Source organism: Protopterus annectens, chromosome 6.part0 (assembly GCF_019279795.1).
Source record: "Protopterus annectens isolate FY-2018-M chromosome 6.part0, PAN1.0, whole genome shotgun sequence".
Taxonomy (NCBI): Eukaryota; Metazoa; Chordata; order Ceratodontiformes; family Protopteridae; genus Protopterus; species Protopterus annectens.
In genome coordinates this window covers 990738877-990754455 of record NC_056737.1, presented here as the reverse complement: position 1 = coordinate 990754455, position 15579 = coordinate 990738877, and the positions used below count along the sequence as shown (strand labels likewise).

The window sequence follows — 15579 nt, the reverse complement described above, 5'->3', positions numbered from 1 at the left end:
TGTTTAGCTCCAGTCCCCCAACCATAGCTTTGGGACTCTATCCAAATGTTGACTGCAACAACAGTGAAACATGAACATAGTACAGTTGTGTACACCTACCATAAATGTAGATGTTCGAGTGTATTCACTGTTGCAGCCCAGGTTACCCACCCGCCATCCCCCTTATTTTTGCTGGAACTTATCTTTACTTCTCTAATCTATACAACCTATGTGGTGCATTTGCTTATAGATGAAGGTAAAGTTTAATCTGAAGTAGTTCACTTCATTTGGGCATCAGCCTATGGGTCTTCGGATCCATATCGGATCCGAGCCGGCAGTTTCCAACAGCAGAGATCCGAGATCGAGCTCCTCCCCTTACCCATAATCCCCTGCCAACCCTACCTGACCTCCGATCTAGTTTGCCGCGGTTGAAGCCAGCAGCTTAATCCTCTAGTTCCAGGCGTTAGTCAAGACTAGTGAGAAAAATTTGATCTTTTCTTTACATTTTCTGTCATAAGAGTGTTGTGTGTGTTTAGCTTTCCCTTGTAGTTTTTCTCTTCTAATTTAATTTTAGCTTATTTCCTCCCCCCCCCCCCCCATTTTGAGAGCGTTAGGGCATGTGTGTGTGATGTTCTTCATTCCACATTGCTGCAGTCCTAACTATTGGGTAGTCCGCTGTCCAGTCGGCCCGAATACCAAAGTATATGGCTGACGTCGGTCACGGCGCATTAGACTGACGTCAGTACGTCAGGGTACTAATGCGCATGACCGACGTCATATCCTCAGTCTTTTTTGCCGCATGGTCCGATGCAGAAGCAATTTCGCGAGTGCAGGTTGGCGTTCTGAAAGTTTCTGAAGTCAGAGTTTCAGACCGAATCAAAGTTGGCTAAGTACCCCGTTGGGGAATATTTTGGTTTTTTCTTGCCTCAGTATTTAACCGGATGTCAGAAAAAGTGAATAACTGTATTTCTTGTGGGAAACCGATACCTCATAGGGATTACCATACTTTGTGTATACCTTGTTTAGGGCCTGAGCACGACGTTGTTGGATGCCGCTCTTGTGCAAGATTTAACAAACGCACTATTAAGAGAAGGTTAGACTGTGCCAGGTTAGTGTTTGGGAAGCGTTGTAATTATAAAATGCCGCCGGATGTTCCGACGCCCGCTTCGGGCAAAAAGCGCAAGGATAAAGCAGCAAAGCCTAGAGTGGAAGAACCGACAGTCCCTGACGCGGTTCTTTAGAAGGCTCAGTGGAGCGGAGGTTCTGCCAGGTGTTTCTTTGGAGTCTCAGGAGAGACTTTATTGTTACAGGATGTATCTTCTCAGGAAGTAGGCCAGGCTGAGGGGCTTCTCAGGTGGCTGTTCTTCCCTCTCTTCCTAAGGTGGTTAGAGCCTCCCCTCTGTTTCCAAGGCTTCTTTGGGAGGCAGGCCTAGTGTAGCTTCAGTGGGGGTTTCTCCTAGTGCTTCAGGGTCTTTGCCTAAGAAACATATGCTTAAAATGGCAGAGGATTTGATTACTATGATTAGAGGTTCTATGCCCCTCCTGATAAGAGGCCTAGGGTGGAACCTGAGTTTGAGAGTTTTGAGCACTGTTCGGAGGCTTCTGAGTCTTCGACTGAAGACTTGCAGGAGTATCCTCCTTATTCTGATTCTGATGTGGATGATTCTACTCCTTCAGCTTCTCCTCCTGAGGATTTTTCATTTTCAGAGACTCTGCATTCCATGAGGGAGCATTTTAAATGGGAAGGTCAAGATTTCTCTGATTCCAGGAAGAGGCTTAGGGAATTCTTGTTTTTACCCCAGCATAGGCCTTTAGCTATACCTCCGGTTCTGAATGTGGTGGAAGATGTTTTTGCAGAGGCGTCCCTGAATCCTGATTCTTTGCCTCCTGCACCAGCTAAACCGGATAGGTACTATAGGGTGCCTGAAGCTCATAAGTATCTTTTTAAGAGTCCTAGGGCAGACCCGGAAACTGTCTCTCAGAGGCCTAAAGGTGTGAAGGCTTCTGTGGTTAAAAATCCTGTTCCTCCTGATAAAGAGGCAAGGGCTTTGGATAGATGGGGAAAGAAAGTGTATACTTCTTCCACTTTAGCCATGAGGGCATTGAATTGTCAGTTTCACATGTTAAAATATCAGAATTACCTCCTTTCACAATTGAAATCTAAGGTGGATGCTCTGGCAGAAGGTATTGAGTGTAAAGAGTTGCAGGATTTAGTTCATGTGTCTGAACAGGTGGGTAAACATTCCTTGCAGTGTGGTTTTGATGCTGTGCAGGCCTCCTCGAGGGTGGCTGCCACTGGTTCTGTTCTTCGTAGGCACGCCTGGTTGAGAGATCAGAACTTAGCTGAGCATGTTAAGACAAGGATTTTGGATGCTCCTTTACAGTCTGATGTGTTGTTTGGTTCGCCTGTTGAAGCAGTTTTAAAGAAAATGGAGGACAAGGCTAAGTCTATGCAAACTGTTAAAGATTTTTTGCAGGTGCAGCCTCCGAAGTTTAGTAGAAATTGGCCTACTAAGGGGTGGACTTATCCTGCTTATGATTCCCAGTCTAGGGGTAGGTCTAGACGTGGTAGGGGCAGAGCTCAAGGTTCTTTTAGGCCTAGGACAGGGAGTTCACCTGCTCAGACTTCTGGTGAGGGCAGGGGTCAGTCCTTCAAGTAAGCAGACCCAATGACCTGCCTTTTCAGCTGCCAGTACATTCTCGCCTGGCAGCACCTCTGGGAGGAAGGCTGTCTCTTTTCAAAGAAAATTGGGATTTAATTACCCAAGACAGATGGGCTCTGGATATCATTCACCACGGTTACAGGTTTTATTTCCATACCTTGCCTCCTTTCAAAGGCATGCCAGACATTCCTCCTCTACAAAGAACAGAGGCTCACAAGCAAATTTCTCTGTTGCTCCAAATAGGAGCCATTCAGTCAGTTCCTGTGCCAGAAAGGGGCCTAGGATTTTATTCTCGCCTGTTCCTAGTACCAAAGAAGGGGAACACGTGGAGACCAATTCTGGATTTATCTATCCTCAACACTTATCTGGACATTCCCAAGTTCAAAATGTTGACGTTACAACAGCTTTTACCTCTGCTGGGCAAAGATCACTGGATGGTAACTTTAGATCTCAAGGAAGCTTACCTTCATGTGCCTATAAGGCTAAGTTGCAGGAAGTATCTGCGTTTTCGAGCTGGAAATTCTCATTATCAGTTCTCTGCATTGCCCTTTGGCTTATCCACTGCGCCCAGAGTGTTCACAAAGGTTCTGGCTCCAGTGATAGCTTACTTCAGGCTAAAAGGAATTCAAATCTATCCTTACTTGGACGACTGCCTGATTCTGGCTCAAGAAAAGGAAGACCTTCTACAGCATTTGGAATATGTTATAGCAGTGCTAAGATGCCTAGGGTATTCTGTGAACGAAATAAAGTCCAGTCTAGTACCCTCTCAAGACATGTGCTTTCTGGGTGTGAGACTGAATACAGCAGCCCAGATGGCCTTTTTAACCCCGGACAAACAAAAGAATCTATCCAGTTACTTCCATCAACTATCTCTTCAGTCCGGGCTGACTGCAAGGACAGTCCTTCAAGCCTTAGGGTTCATGGCATCTTGTATTCTGGTGCTTCCCAATGCCAAACTGCATATGAGGAAGCTACAATGGTATCTAAAAATCTATGGACACAGCACTGCCAGGATTTGGACACTGTCATTCAAATAATACCTTGCATTCAAAAGGAATTTTGTGGTGGGCTCAGGAATGTCACCTAAACAAGGGACTCTCTGTGACCCGGCCAGAGGCGAGTCAGATTCTAACGACAGATGCCTCAGACATTGCTTGGGAGCTCATCTAGATGGAAAATGGATACAAGACAAGTGGCCTGCCAGACTACAGCATCTACATATCAACATGAAAGAGATGTTAGCAGTCCAGTTTGCATTAATGGCTTTCAAGGAGTTACTTCTTCCAGGGCAGGTGTTGATTCTAACAGACAACACAACTGTCATGTGGTACATCAACAAACAAGGGGAACACATTCTTACCCATTGTGCAGGCAAGCAATGATTTTATGGGAGACTGCGCTCAGCTTGCAACTAACTCTTCAGGCAAGGTTTCTGCCGGGAGCACAGAACTCCTTAGCAGATGTGTTAAGCAGGCAAATCATGGATCCCCACGAGTGGAAACTGGATCTTCATGTATTTCAAAATTGACAGTGTCATGGGGAACTCCAGACATAGATCTGTTCGCTTCTCCACTAAACCACCAGCTGCCAAAGTTTTGCACGAAGGGATTTCATCACACAGCTTGGAAAGTGGATGCTCTTTCTTTCAGTTGGAAAAATCTTCATGTGTATGCTTTTCCACCTCTGCCTCTTCTCCCAAAGGTGCTTCTAAAGGTCAGACAAGACAAGCCAAGGATGATTTTAATAGCTCCAGATTGGCCTCGGCAGCACTGGTACCCATTACTGAGGAGTCTGGTAAGGAAGCCTCCATGGCCTTTACCCTTGATTCCACACCTGTTGTCTCAGAGGGACGGTCGCCTGCTCAATGTCAAGCTTCACTCTCTTCATCTAACAGCCTGGCATATTCTGTTTTGAAAGACAGCAGGTCTCATCTTCCTCAACAAGTTTTAAATGTGATTATGGAAGCCAGAAGACCTAGTACAAGGAAAGTGTACGCAGAAAAATGGAAGAGATTTTTATTTTGGACTGCAGCAAAGAATTTGGAGATTTGAGCCTAATTTGAGTGTGGCTCTTCAATATCTTACTGAGTTATTGGACAAAGGTTTGTCTTTCTCTTCCATTAAGATTCATGCTGCAGCAATTTCAGCTCACTATGGTTGTGACCCACCATTGTTTTCACATCCTTTGTTCAAGCAATTTCTTAGAGCGGCATAGAATATAAGACCCCCACGTAGAGCTCCTACTCCTGCTTGGGATCTCAATTTTGTGTTGGAGAAACTTACTCTACAACCTTTGAGCCTGGCTACTGCTGAACTGAAATACTTGTCATGGAAGACTGCTTTTTGTTGGCCATTACTTCTGCAAGAAGGGTTTCTGAGTTACAGGCCCTTATGGCGGTTGAGCCTTTTTTGATTTTTCATAAGGATAGGGTATCATTACGTACTAATCCTTCCTTTATGCCTAAGGTGGTTTCTAGTGTGGCTTTAAACCAAACTATTCATTTGCCTGCTTTCTATGCAGATCCCCAAAATAAAGGGGAAAAGATTTTGCACACTTTAGATGTACACAGGCAATTGCGTTATTATTTAAGCAGGACTAAGGATTTTAGGCAGTCTCAGCAGTTGTTTGTTTCTTTTGCTTTGAGTTCACAGGGCAAGCCTGTGTCAAAACAAACTATTTCTAGGTGGATTGGGTTCTGCATTGCATTTTGTTATTCCCATCATGGCAAGGAGATTCCAGCTGGGATTAGGCCTCATTCCACTAGGGCTACTGCCACTTCAACAGCATTTCTAAGGGGGGTGGCAACTAAGGATATTTTGGAGGCAGCTACTTGGAGTTCAGTGCATACTTTCTCTAAGCATTACCACCTTCCTCTCTACTCTAAGTCTAGGGCTGGTTTTGCCACAGCTATTTTGCAAGGCATGTTATCAGCTCCTGCTTCCTTATGATTTGCCAGCCTCCTTACCTGTGCTTTGGGATTCTACCCAATAGTTAGGACTGCAGCAATGTGGAATGAAGAACATAGTACAGTTTTGTACCTACCATAAATGTAGATGTTCGAGGATCCACATTGCTGCAGTCCAATTTACCCTCCCTCCTTCCCTCTGTGTTTAGGGGTGGTTGTGTAGGTGAGATTATATTTTCTGGTACCTTTGTATATATTGTATATATTTTTGGTGCAGGTATGTTTGGTGTGTTTTGGTTTTGGCCTTGTCTTTTTAGGGTCTTCTGACATCTGGGGCAAGAAAAGACTGAGGATATGACGTCGGTCATGCGCATTAGTACCCTGACGTACTGACGTCAGTCTAATGCGCCGTGACCGACGTCAGCCATATACTTTGGTATTCGGGCCGACTGGACAGCGGACTACCCAATAGTTAGGACTGCAGCAATGTGGATCCTCGAACATCTACATTTATGGTAGGTACAAAACTGTACTTTTGGGGCCTAGTGTGTGTGTGTCTTCTTTCCAGTGATGTCTGAGGCCCCAAAGACATTTTTTTCTAAATGTACTGAGTGTGGCCATAAGCTATCCCCAGCGGATGAGGATATCCCCAGTTCTCTGGGATAACCATATTTCTTCTCTTTTGCCTGTTTCTATCGAAGTTCCACAAGGCTCTATTCTTGGCCCACTTCTCTTTTCCCTCTTCATTAATGATCTCCAAACAATAATCCCTCAAGCAACCTGCATTCAATATGCAGATGATTCTACACTCATCTGCTCAGCATCCTCCACCCCAGAACTTATCTCTCTTACTCAAAAAACCTTTAACACTGTGGAAACATGGTTCTCCAGCCGGTTCCTCCTACTAAATGCTAAAAAAAACAAACTTCTCCTCTTCACCCCCACTTCTAGGAAGTCCCCCTTAAACTTCACCATCTCTTCTAACAGTGCCACTGTCATCTCACCTGACTCCACAACTAAACTTTTAGGTATTACCATTGACAAAAACCTCTCTTTCAACCAACAGTAACAACAACATAAAACTAGTCAACAGAAAAATAGGGTCCTTATATCGTATTAGACCATTTCTTACACCTACAACTAGAACTAGGATTGCTCACTCCCATCTTATATCTACTCTCCTTTATGCTTCACCCATTTTCACCAACCTCAAGAAAACCAACCTCAACAAACTGGCAACCTGTTATAATAACATTGCCCGTTTCGCTACCGGTAACCCCTACAGAACCCATCACTGTCTCAACTTGAAACTACTAGGCTGGCTAGAGCTTCAGAACTTTCTTGCAGTCCCTCAACTCACTATTGCCCATAAAATACTGTAACAACCAAATAACACCCCTATACTCTCTCAACTCATAACCCTTTATAACAATCTTAACTCTCTCCGCTCTTCTAATAAACTCTTGGCTAGTTCTGTAAAAGCAAATAACACTGCTGGTGACTCTCTATTCACCAATTCAGTAGGTACAAAATGGAATTTGTTACCTAGGAACATAATGATCACATCATTGCCTCTCTTCAAAAAAAATATTTAACTGCACTTCCAAAATCACTGGCTTTGTCCCTGCAGTAAACCTGACTAACCTTTCACTCGTATTACGCAACTTTAATCCACCTCTTACTCATGTGTGACTCTTTCCTCCACTTTCTTTTCTTATCTCACTTCATCCTACCATAGCTTCTTTGTCTGTTAACAGTCTTAACTTGATCTCATTTTCAAAACTCTTCCCTTCTTAACTTCTCCTTTTCTTATTACTCTTTGTCTTCTCCTTCTTAGCTTCTTTCCTTTGTTACCTCTATCAAACTAGTATTTTTATCTTTGGGTAATTTTATTTTGGACTGTAACTGTGTTTAGTAACTAATTCATGTAGTAATAATTTTAAATTGTAGAGTGTTAGTTTTTTACTAATTTTTTTACTAATTCTAGTACTTTTACTTATGTAGGTTTTATGCCTTGGATTTACTTCTGTGGAGCTTTTCTCCCCGGGCCTCTACTGAAAATGGAAATATCTCCAGATAGACTAGCCCGGTCAACAAATGTAAAATAAATAAAATAAAATAAATGTTGTTCTTGGGGTTGATCACCTCTCCTCTGGATGCGCTATTTGCGCGGCGTTCAACCCCAGGGCACTTGAGGACAGGAGGTCGAAGTTGATTCTGGCGGGACTTCTGCCCCCGGACTCTGCTCCGACCTCCGGTCCCCCCATGGCGCCTGCCACAGCTGCGTCAGTACCCACGACTGCTTCCCTTCCTCTGGCCGGGACTCAACCTCCCACCTCAGGCCAGGAGGATAGGGAAGCCAGAAAAGAGAGGCACAGGGAGTAGCACCACAAGCGGCGGGCCGAGGCCTCTACATCGGCCCCGCCAGCTAAGCGGGCTTCCACCTCCAAGACCTCCGAGCCGCCTTCTCTGCTCCGGTCACCTTCTCACCGGGGCTGGGGGAGGCCCAATCTCCCTCGAGGTCATCGAGGCAGCACTCCTGTCCTGCCTTGGTGGCCTCCTCTAGGTCTACTAAAAGCCTAACGGACGCAGATTTGGACCGGATGATAAGATTCCTCCAGGCCCAACTGCAGATGGGAGTGCTCTTGCCCCCCCCCCCTCCGGGGGGGAGCTCGAACCCTTTTTTTCACCACAATCGCTCCTTCTCCAACCCGCTTCCCGGGTTTGGAGTCTTCGGAGCCGAGCGGCATTGGAGCCAGGGGGTGTGTTGGCACCGATAGTATCGGGTACTTCGGCGCCGACAGTGCCCTCGAGTCTGTCGGGTCCCTTTTCGGCGGATCCGAGCTCTCTGAGCCAAGAGCTGAGCTTCGGATCCAAGGGTGTCCGTCTCCCTTTGGCTCCATCCAGGACGGAGCATACTAGCCCTGTCTGATCCGATGGCCCCGATCTGCTTGTCAGATCCGAGGGAGGGTTTGCTCTTGGATCCCAGAGAGAGCAGCTCTCCTTCGGCTTTCGATGTGGTGGAGTGGTCTCTGTCGAGGGATTCCAGGCCCCCGGCCACAGCTACGGCTCCGCCCCACACTCCCTCTCAGTTGGCTCGGGCTTCCATCACCCGGCCCCAGGGACCGCCTGCTCGAACGTCCCCGGTAGTTCCCTTGTTGGGACATGAGCCTGGTGAGGCCTCCTCGGACAGCCCCCCCAAGGAGGTCCCTCACAAGTGCAAGTTCAAGGGGAGGCCCTTGGACTCCCCTGAGTCCTTAACCGAGGACACAGATTTGGAGGAAGGGGAAGGCTCCCCAAGATAACCCCCCGAAGACGTCTCCTTCGGAAACATCATGGAGATGCTCAGGATAAGGGGAGGGTGGTCTGCCCCCAAGCCTACCTCGGATGAATCTGTGTTCCTGGAGGCATTTGAAGCAGGCCCGTCTACCTCTTGGGTGTCCCCTCCACCCGACCCCCTGGTAGACCTGATCATCACTACCAGGGCTTGGAAGGAGCCAGACACTGTGGATCCCGTCCCGAAGAGACCTGATAGGATACTTAGTCCCCCCTCCGACAGAATGGACTGGGTTAAGGGATCCCCGGTAGATGCCATGTTGGTGGCAGCAGCCACCAAGAGGAAACTGGCCCAAGAAAGTCCCTCGGTCCATCCTCCTAGCAAGGAGTCTCGGGCAATGGACTGCCTTGGGAAGCGAGTCTTCAGTTCAGCTACCTTCTCTGTAAGGTCACTGAACTACATGGCACATGTCATACGGCTCCAGCGAGACCTTATTAAAGAGTACACTGGGTCGCAGCCGGAGTCCATGTTGGCGGAGGACAAGCAGTTGTACTCTACCCGAATGGCCAATCTAAATTCTATTTCTAATACCTCTATGGGGCTACTATCCCATGCTATGGAAGGAGCCGCCAGAACTAGCGGAGCGGGCGTCGTCATGAGGCGACAGGCATGGCTCCGCCACTGTGATTTCACGGAACCCTTTAAGGTGTCGTTCGCTAATGCCCCATTCGATGGTTCTGCCCTCTTTGGCAAAACCGTACGCGAACTTTAGTCCAGAGCGAAAAGGACTGGAAGACGTCTGCCGTCTGAGTCCGCTTCTCTGCTCCCCAGAGGTCCTTCTCCAAGAACCAAAAGGGACAGAAGAAGATGTGGTTCCAGAAGTCGCAACAGTCCTGTGACGCTCCGGACACCCAGTCCTTCAGAGGCAGAGGAGGACAAGGTGGACGCTGCCCTTGGGGCAGAGGGGGTCCGAGGAGTTTTGGGTCCAGAGAATCTTTCTCTGATCGGCCCAAGTAACAACCCTGAGGGGTTACCCGACTGCTCTACTCTGGAGGCAGTCAGGGGCGTTTTTCAAGGCACCTGACAATTTGGGAGATCGCTGGGTGCTTCTTATCATATCCAGAGGTTACCAAATCCAGTTTCTTCGTCCCCCTCGCAATCCCAGATTTCTCCTCGATCAGAGGGAGGCCGCGGCTGCGGAAATCCAGCAGCTGCTAGAAAAAAACCTTCAGTACGTCGTCCCAGATCAGTTCGGATCGGGCTTTTACTCCAGGTTCTTCTTGGTGCCAAAAAAGACGGGGGACTTAAGGCCAATCCTCAATCTATCCCTCTTGAACCAGTCGGTAACCAAGGAAAAGTTCCGGATGGTCACACTTCAATCCATTCTCCCCCCTCTTGCAGGAGAATGACTGGATGTGCTGTAGAGACCTCAAGGATGCGTACTACCACATCTTGATGGACAGACACTCCAGGAGGTTCCTCCGCTTCCGGCTAGGAGCCAGTCATTACCAATTCAGGGTCCTTCCCTTTGGTCTCACCACAGCCCCCAGGGTGTTTACCAAGGTTTTGTCAGTGATAGCGGCCCACCTGAGACTCCAGGGAATTCAGGTCTTCCCCTACCCGGACGACTGGCTCCTGACCGCCCCGACAAGGCATCTACTCTGCGCAGCCAAGGACTCTCTTCTCTGTCTAGCTCCCCGGCTGGGGATCACAGTCAGTGTAGAAAAATCTTCCCTTCTGCCGACACATATCCTAGACTTCATCGGAGCCAGATTGGATACAAGCCAGCTCCTAGCCTTCTTGACTTCGGACCGACTTCAAACCCTGAGACTCCATGTGCGGGCCATTCTTCAATCCCCAGCTCCTTCAGCAGCTCTGGTCCCGAGGGCCCTAGGGTCGATGGCAGCTGCCATCAACCTGCTGCCCATGGCGCATTTGCTCATGAGGGTCCTGCAGTGGACCCTCCAACTCCAATGGTCCTTCCTGCATTACCCTCTGAACCTTCCCATTCGCCTCAGCAGGGTTTGAGGAAGGCCCTTCTGTGGTGGATCCAGTCCCTGGACCTCCTCAAAGGTCGGCCCTTTGCTATGCTCCATCCCCTAACCACGGTGACCGCGGATGCCTCTCTCCTTGGATGGGGGGGAATTGTCTAGGCAGGACAGTCCAAGGCACGTGGAACAACATGGAGACCTCGCTGCATATCAATGTCCTAGAGATGAGGGCGGTGCTGTTGGCGTTGCAAGCACGTTTGGGACTATTGCAGTCCAGACGGACAACATGTCAGTAGTTTGGTATATCAACAAACAAGGGGGAACCAGGTCCTATCCACTTTGCCGAGAGGCCATGAGAGTGTGGGAATGGGCGATCTCCACCAACCGCTTTCTCATAGTGACGCACATTCTGGGACGGTCCAACATCCTTGCTGACAAACTTGAGTCGCACGATTCTATTGCCGTACGAGTGGTCTCTGAATCCCAAAGTAGCGAAACAAATATTCTCCAAATGGGGTCAACCTTGTTGCGATCTTTTCGCTTCTCCCTCAAACACGAAGTGCAACGACTACTTCGCTCTAATTCCCCCACCCGGGGAATCCCCCCGAGACACTCTGTGGTACATGCTTGGCCGCCCGGTCTCCTCTATGCTTACCCTCCTCTTCCTCTAATGCTGAAGTTCTTACAGAAAGCCAGATGGCCTGGGAGCAGAATAATCCTCATTGCCCCATTCTGGCCTTGTCAGGTTTGGTTCCCTTATCTACGGTCTCACCTAGTGAATCCTCCCTGGATTCTGGATCCCATTCCGGGTCTGATTTTGCACCTGTTAGACCTCCCGACCCTGAATCTGGACAATCTGAAGCTCACGGCTTGGTTGCTCCAGTTCCACTCCTAGCTAGGACTCCCGGTATCTCTTCCCTGGTCAAAGCTATCTTAGTGGCGGCCCACAAGCCATCTACTAGAAGGCTTTATGGTAGCAAATGGAAACTGTTTTCTATTTGGGCGGAGCAACAGAACTTAAACCCCTTTACGGCTCCGTTACCTGCGGTGTTAGACTTTTTGTCAGGACTTTTTGACCAAGGAGCCAGCTCGTCCATGGTCAGAGTTCAGCTGGCAGCAATTTTGCATTTTCACATGGGGAGTGACCTAGGCCCTTTGATCTCAACCAGATTGTGTAAGGCCTTGTTGAAGGGTACCTTCCTACTAAGACCCCCCGTGAAGGATGTAGTCCCTCCTTGGGATTTAGGGCTTGTGCTCCAGGCTTTGACAGCTCCTCCCTTTGAGCCTGCAGCCTCAGTGGATCTTAAACTTTTATCCTGGAAAACAGCATTTCTCGTCGCTATCACTTCGGCCAGAAGGGTTTCTGAGCTACAAGCCCTTTCCGCCAAGCCACCATATTTGACCTTTCACAAAGATAGAGTATCCCTCAGGACCAATCCCTCTTTTCTCCCTAAGATTGCTTCAGAGTCAAATATCAATCAAACTATTAATTTAACTGTCTCTTTTCCCAATTACCAAAACAAAGGCGAATACAAGTTGCACTTGTTGGTTGTTCATAGACAACTACGTTTCTTTTTACACAGAACAGCTGGTCATAGGCAATCAGACCAGCTGTTTATTTCCTTTGCTAAATCTAATTTTGGAAAATCAGTTTCAAATGTCACACTGTCCAGGTGGATTTCAGTGTATTCTACTAGCATATGAAAGTTCCGGCCGGCCCGCACCCCAGGGAGTCCACACCCATTCTACTAGATCAATTTCCACATCTGCTGCATTTTGTTCTAGAGTCTCTTTGGATGAAATTTGTTCGGCGGCCACTTGGGCTTCATCTCATACCTTTATAAATCATTATAAGTTGAACCTGGTCTCCAGAGGGAGAGCTTCCTTTGGCTCTGTAGTGCTCCGGAACATCCTTCCATGAGAACCTCCCAAGATTTAGGTAGCTGGGGACTCTGTCCCATAGGTTGATGCCCAAATTAAGTTAACTACTACAGATTAAGAAGTTATGTACTCACCATAACGTTCCATCTGAGTAGATAAACTTCATTTGGCAGCAACCGTTCCCCCCTCCTTCCCCCTGACCATCGGATGTTTATATTACTATTTTGTCATCTGATTTTATCGAGGTCAGGCCATAGGCTGGCTATTTGGTGCAGGTCTTGCATTAGGCAAACTCGATCTGAGGTCAGGTAGGGTTGGCAGGGGATTATGGGTAAGGGGAGGAGCTTGGAGCTCGGATCTCTGCTGTTTGGAAACTGCCTGCTCGGATCCGATATGGATCTGAAGACCCATAGGTTGCTGCCAAATTAAGTTTATCTACTCAGATGGAACGTTATGGTGAGTACATAACTTCTTATTTTGGTGCATGTATGTTTTATTTACATATATTTAGCCTACCCTTTTGGGGCACCTGACATCTGGGGCAAGAAAAACTGAAGAAAATGGCGTTGGCTGCATCTTTTATACCCCTGACGACCTGACGTCAGGGAAGAAGTGACAGCAACCGACACAGGACCCAAGACTTTGGAATTCAGGCCGACTGAGGGCAACCTGCCAGCAGGATAACCCAAATGTAATGACTGCAACAGTGAATACACTCGAACATCTACATTTATGGTAAATGTACACAATTGTACTGTACCTCTTCTGGGATGGCATGCCTTTCTTTGAAGGAAGAATTAGGATCCATCTGTGGGAACAGTCTCTCTGGATCTGTTGAAGTAGGTCTGGCATTCCAGGTGTTTGGGGAGGATTATTTCTTCACCCAAGAGAATGGATCCGCAGCTTCCACCAGTCATGCTTCTATCCCATGGCTCTCATTTAGTATTTTCCGTTTCCTGTTTGGCGTCCATGGGTCAGAGTAGCTCCTTTGACCTCAAACACGCTGCCTAAGTGCAGAAACGGTCTTCTGAGGAGTCTGGAGACTCATCCCCCAACCTATAAAGAACAGGATGTGTAAGAAAAACATGGACTCCCCCACCTCAAATACTGACATGCAGGATGGGGGGGGGGGATCCCCACAATCCTCTCTAGCGGATGTCTCCTTTGGCAACCTACTAGAACTGATGCGACCATATGTAGACCACCCTCTCAGAATGAGGAAGTATTAGTTGAGGCTTACAGAATGACTGTCTTAATCACTGGTTGCCTGTCCTGCCAACAAGTTGAATGATTTGGCAGTAGTGGGGGTCATGGCAGGAGCCTGACACATGCAGAGCAGTCCCCAGGAAAGCAGCTAGGATCCTCCCCCCAAAGGACAAACCTTTCTGGTCAAATCCCCACCAGTTGACTTCTGTCACTGAGGCAGTGGCCACTAAAAGAGAACTCTTTAAGGACTCTGCTGTTTATATTATCCTCATCAGCCCCCTTTTCTCCTATTTTCTACATATGGTCGGGATGTCTCATCAGTTTTTGCCATCTCTCTTGACTCTGACACTCTTTGCTGGATGTCCTCTTTGCTGGGTGTCCTAATTTCCACTTCCCTTCTTCTAGTCTGTCCCAAATCATCTTCACCAGATTGTCTGTTGCTTTTCTGCACTTCTGCCTGAATCACCATAATTGACATTTTTTTGCATTTGGACCTTTTTGGCCTTCTGCTGTGATGTCCTTATTTCTCTGTCTCACATTGTGCATTTTGTCACCTGTTTCACACACTTCAACTCCCATCACTTGTAGCTTCCTTAACTGCTGTGCCTTTACTGCCCTGGTTTGTGTACCATACATCAGTACTGGTCACACCATTGTTTTGTACATGTTGTTTTTCATCTTCTGTGGCATTCTTCTGTCATACATTACCCCTTACACTCTGTGCCACTTGGCTGCAGCCCTCTGATGTGATCTTTGACCTCCTCATTCATACTTTTCTTCTCAACCACACCCCCATGTACTTGAAGGTGTTAACCTGTTCACTGTTGTCACTTCTGATTGTCAACTTCTGACTTCCCCCATTTGCCTTACAACTCTCTTATCTGTATTCATTTTCATCCTGTGTGCTATCCAGTGTTGAAAAACACACTGCCTTATTAGTATATGGGTAGTAGTGCCCTGCTACCCTGTCTCTGGCAGTCTCCCAAAGCTCGGAGCTCTTCACCCTGCCTGCCTTTCTGTAGATGTGATAGACCAATCACCTGAGAGTAAAGGGACTGCCTTTCCGATCCACATACATGATCCTTTCAGCTTTTTAGTGTCACAGTAAGAGAAGGGTCTCTGAGAAGACTGCTTTTTTCCTCTGGATATTTCATTTGCTATGTTCGGATAATAAAAACCCAAAAAGCCCCCGCCCACTTTTTCTTCGTGCTTCCAAAGTATATTGTACTGCTTTGACTTTTTTTTATGCTTAGAAAATGTGTGTGTTCTTGTTTTACCTCACCTAGCTGTGTTTTACTGAGCTGTATTTGGTATTGAGCTGGCCCGGTGCTTCTCCCTGAACTTGATGGATTCCAATACATTGCCTCCTCACCTTTTGGGCACCCCACAGTAGTCTTCAGCAGGCAATCTGACAGTTCACGTTCTTTTGCCTCCAGGTCCCCTGGTGTCATGTCAATAACAAAACTGTGCGTGACACAAGGGTTAGACTCATCCTCTGGGGCTGTACCAGTTCCTGGTTCAGGTATGACAGAACCAAATTCTTTAGGTGCAGGGGAAGTCAGTAGTGCAGAACCTGATGTTCATAGTGTTTCACTGTTATAGTCCTTACAAAATGAGTTATCTGGCTCCCGGTAGACCACAGTCGGCCGGAATACCAAAGCCTTGGCATATGACCTC

The 15579-nt window shown here is 47.5% G+C and overlaps 1 protein-coding gene across 2 annotated transcripts in view; it reads left to right on the top strand.

Moving 5' to 3' along the window:
* NPC2 (NPC intracellular cholesterol transporter 2) overlaps positions 1-15579 on the top strand; it is a 429334-nt gene that overhangs the window by 247548 nt on the left and 166207 nt on the right. The window lies entirely within an intron of this gene.